The sequence below is a fragment of the Patagioenas fasciata genome, chromosome 27 (genome assembly GCF_037038585.1).
Source record: "Patagioenas fasciata isolate bPatFas1 chromosome 27, bPatFas1.hap1, whole genome shotgun sequence".
NCBI lineage: Eukaryota > Metazoa > Chordata > Aves > Columbiformes > Columbidae > Patagioenas > Patagioenas fasciata.
In genome coordinates this window covers 2,546,035-2,550,165 of record NC_092546.1, presented here as the reverse complement: position 1 = coordinate 2,550,165, position 4,131 = coordinate 2,546,035, and the positions used below count along the sequence as shown (strand labels likewise).

General features: G+C 52.1%; 1 protein-coding gene across 1 annotated transcript in view; it reads left to right on the top strand.

The window, feature by feature from the left end:
• LOC136113159 (uncharacterized) overlaps positions 1 to 4,131 on the top strand; it is a 194,843-nt gene that overhangs the window by 74,512 nt on the left and 116,200 nt on the right. The window lies entirely within an intron of this gene.

Genomic DNA, 4,131 nt, shown 5'->3' with positions numbered 1-4,131 from the left:
TTTTGGTGGCTCGTGTCGCCCCGACGTGTGAAATCGCGCTGTTCGCTCTCATTGTCTGCGCCGGGTGTGACCAAACGTCCCTTGTGCTGTGAGGGATCGCAGAGCAGGTTCCCCCTGGGTTCCATGCAGAACCCTTACCCTTTGCCGGTGGTTTCTTCCAGTTTTCCGTTAACGTGCAAGACTCAGTACCAGAAACAGAGTTTGCGTCCCCAGGTTGTCTCTTTTTCCTCCTTTCATAACCCTGATGTGATGGTTGTATCGGTACAGTCAGTTCTGACTGATCTGGTGGTGAAGGTGCTTACTGACGGTCCCTCACCGGTTAATTAATGTTCAATCCCTATGGAATCACAGGGATGTACCCACCAACTGCAGACAGGAATGATTCCACCCTGTGTTCTGTTCCCATGGTTTTCAGTGTGCTCTGCATTTCACCTTTAGATGCACAATGCAGCCGGGGAGACAAAAACTGAGCCGTTCCTTGTGTTACCTGGCTTAATTAAAAAGAGAACAACATTTTAAAGGGGAAAAAGCTTGCAGGAGAGTCTTTGTTGGGGTGTTTGCTGGGGAATCAGGAGGGAGCTGCTGCCAGGGAGACAAAGACGGTTCAGAGCCGGAAAAACTGGTTTGGTGTTAAATAAGGGGCAGTAGATGTTGAGATACGGCCCGGCCACAAAGCTCATCCTAAGGGATTCTAAACTTCATCCTGTGTTGGCTGACACAGGGTTCTAGATTTAAACATACACCTGTATGCTAGAACTAAATTAGCAAAATGAAGAAGTTAGGTGACTTTTATCTTGTTGGATAACGCGGACAGAACATTTGCGTGTCTTTATTTGTAGTAATTCTGGGTCTAGGCACAGAGAATTAAATGATCCGCGCGGGAGGGTGTTCCCACGGGCTCAGGTGAGACCCCACACTGCTGCTCGGCTGAATTCCCACCGTGGAGCTGGCCTGTGGTTCTACCCCACCATCCATCACTGTTGATTATCTTAATTGCATTCAAAGCATCTCCCAGCTCCCCTACTTGACCATTCCGGCCCGTTTGTGTTGACTGGAGCGCTTTGAGTTGACCAAAACCACCTTATCTATGTAGAGCTCCCTGGCTTTGCAGCAAGAGCCCCTGAGGCCCCTCTGGAAGGAAAAGCTGGATCCTCCTCCCAGTCTGATGGCCGGCTCAGGTTCAGCCCGGGAATTGTCTCCAGGGTGCTGGGATTCCTGCCCCAATTGCTCCAATTCATGTGAAGATCTTCACTTAATTGCCCAGTTTAAAGTCCATTCATTGTCTCAGAGGATGGAGTGGGGGGTTCCTGGAGCACCTGGGGGCTTGTGCCCATGGGGACAACGTCCATCCCACCCACAACTGAGCCACACTGCCTTGTTCCACCTTCCGCAGCTCTTGCCGCGTATCCCAAACCACGTCAATTGTTTTATTTCTATTTTAGAAGGCGATGAAGATGGGATATCATACATAGCAAGTAACACCCCAGAGGGGTTTAAAAGACATTTAGACGAGGTTCTTAGGGATGTGGTTTAGTGCTGGAGTCAGGCTATGGTTGGACTCGATTTTAAGGGTCTTTTCCAACTGAAATGGTTCTAGCAAATAAGAGAGAGCTTTTGAATTGCCGTAAATCACAGCAGCCCAGCCCTCCAGCATCCCAGGCCCAGGTGCTTGTGGAGCACAAGGTGGAACAGTTGTTTAAACAGAGGAGTGAAAATAGAAAGCTCTGCACTTCTTTAGCCTTTAAGACAACATTAGGTACGAATCAGCGGTGGTTTTCTTTTTGTGGGAGCTGTATTCAGGCTAATACACTGTTTTATGATTCGCTCGGAGGTTTTTCTAGTTGAATACTTTCTGTTTCAATACTTTCTCTGCCTCCAGGTCCCTTCTCTTCAGCATCAGCTCTCAGCTGAGCTCAGTGTTCTGCTCTCAGCAGAACCTCGTTCCATGGAAAGAGCTGCAGCTGTTGCTAGGTCTTGCATAAGACATTTCCATTAAAAAGTTGAGTATTACATTGCTTTAGTGCAGCATTTATTTATTGCAGCAAACCCGCAATGGGCAGAGTGGCCCCGTTGAGCTTGGCGAGGTTGGTTGCAGTGGCCACATTCGTGGTAAATGTCTTGAAACGGGGAACTAAACTTAGCAGCAGAGTCAACAACAGTTAAGCAGTGTTCTTTATTTTATCAGCACTGGGGAACACGTAGAACATTTGTGGGACTTTTCTTGGTCTTGGCACCGAGAATTAAATGATCCACGCAGGAGGATGTTCCCATGGGCTCAGGTGAGACCCCAAACCGCTGCTCTGCTGAATTCCCACCATGGAGCTGGCCTGTGGTTCTACCCCATCATCCATCACTATCGATTATCTCAATTACCTTCCACATCTCCCCCTCCCCTTGTTGCTTTTGGGGTTTGCTCCAGCAGCTTTGCCTTTTCCAGTCCCACAAAGACACGTGCAGGTTCTTCTTTATCGGCTGAACTTTCTGGAGGACGTCAGGCTCGCGCTCAGCTCGTCCACGGGGACGGACGGACGGACGGTACACGCGGTTTGTCAGTAAATACCGGAGCTGCTCGCGGCATTCACTGCTCACTTACAGCCCAGTGTGTTCATGTTCAGAGATTGCTGCATGTTCCTGGTTCACTGGACCCGCAGGAGGAATTTTAACCAGCCAGGTCGTAGTTTCTGGTGCTCAGGAGGAACCCAGAGGAGGTTTCGGTGGCTGCTGCTTGGTCTGGAGAGATGTGTGGGACAGCAGGTGTCGGGAATGAACGAACATGCTCTTATCAAAACCGACTTCGAGAAGTCTCTGTGATCATTTTATAACTTAAAAATCTTACCATCTTTCCTTGCTTTGCTCTTTAAACGCACAAACTGCTGAGGTTTGCCATTAGTGCTGCAGCTGCTCAGGATCAGAAGTGGTAACTGGGTGAGAACTGTGCCAAGCGGCAGGCGAAGAATTCAAATGAAAGCAAACCCAGTTCTCAGTTTTTCATGGTTTTTGTCCTTTTGAGGTGACAGGAGGGTCGTTTGTGGGTTCAAACACCAACTCCAGTGCAGGGAACCCTGCCCAGGTCTGGCTGTGCTGCAGGTGTGTGCGATGCTGGGTGATCCCTGCCTGCCCTTGTGCCGTTCTCCTCGCACAGAGGTTGTTATGATGATAAACACAGTACGGACTGTAAGGCCTATGGACGTCTGACCAGGGAAATGAGTGGTTTTTTGTAAAAGTGCTCCCTTTTACTATTTTCTGTGCAAGGGACAGTGCTCGTTAATCACCCACACGGGTTTCCTGCGGGGGGCTGCAAGTTGTGCTGAGTGGGGTGAATTCGGGGCTGCAAGTTGTGCTGAGTGGGGTGAATTTGGGGCTGCAGGTTCTGGTGAGTGGGGTGAATTTGGGGCTGCGAGTTCTGGTGAGTGGGGTGAATCCAGCGCTGCTGCCATGAACCGGGCGGCAATTTTGCTTTGTGCCCTGCTGGTGAAACCAGACAGAAGAGAACGGGACTTGTGGCAGAGTGAACCGCAGAAACTGCTGCGGGCTGGGGGCATCTCTGCTCGGGGGTGGGGGGAAAAACGTGCTTGAACACCAACAAACCCGCTTTTGAGGGTGAGTGGTACCGGTGCTCGGGCTGCGCCTTTAAGCTGTGTATGCAAAGTCCCGTGTGCCGCCCCCCGCCCCTGCAGCGGCTCCCGGGGCCGGAGCGGCCGGTGCCGCCGGGCAGAGCCGGGGAGGCTGCGCTGCCGGAGCCACCGCGGCGGGACGGGGGAAGCACCCGGGTGGCAGCGGGAAGGCGGAGCAGGTGAGTTCTGCGCCCGTTCCCCGCACCGTGTCGGGGGCTCTTGGCTGGGGTGGGAGGACGAACCCCCCCGCAGGTTCCCCGGGAGCTGCACCCGCGACCCGGGGCAGAGCGACCGCTCGGGGTTCGGGGCTCTGGGGGTTCGGGCGATCCCTCCTCCTCCTCGTCCTCTTCCTCACTTTTCCAGCAGGGTTTGCTGCCCGCACTCCGGGATTTCCAAGCAAGTGGGAATTTGAAACTGCTCCTCCCCGCTGAATTTTCCCTCTGTGCTCGGGGAAATTGCTTCACTTGTTGCTGGATTTATTGCCTTTGGGGGAAATATCGAATCTTGTATTTAAAGT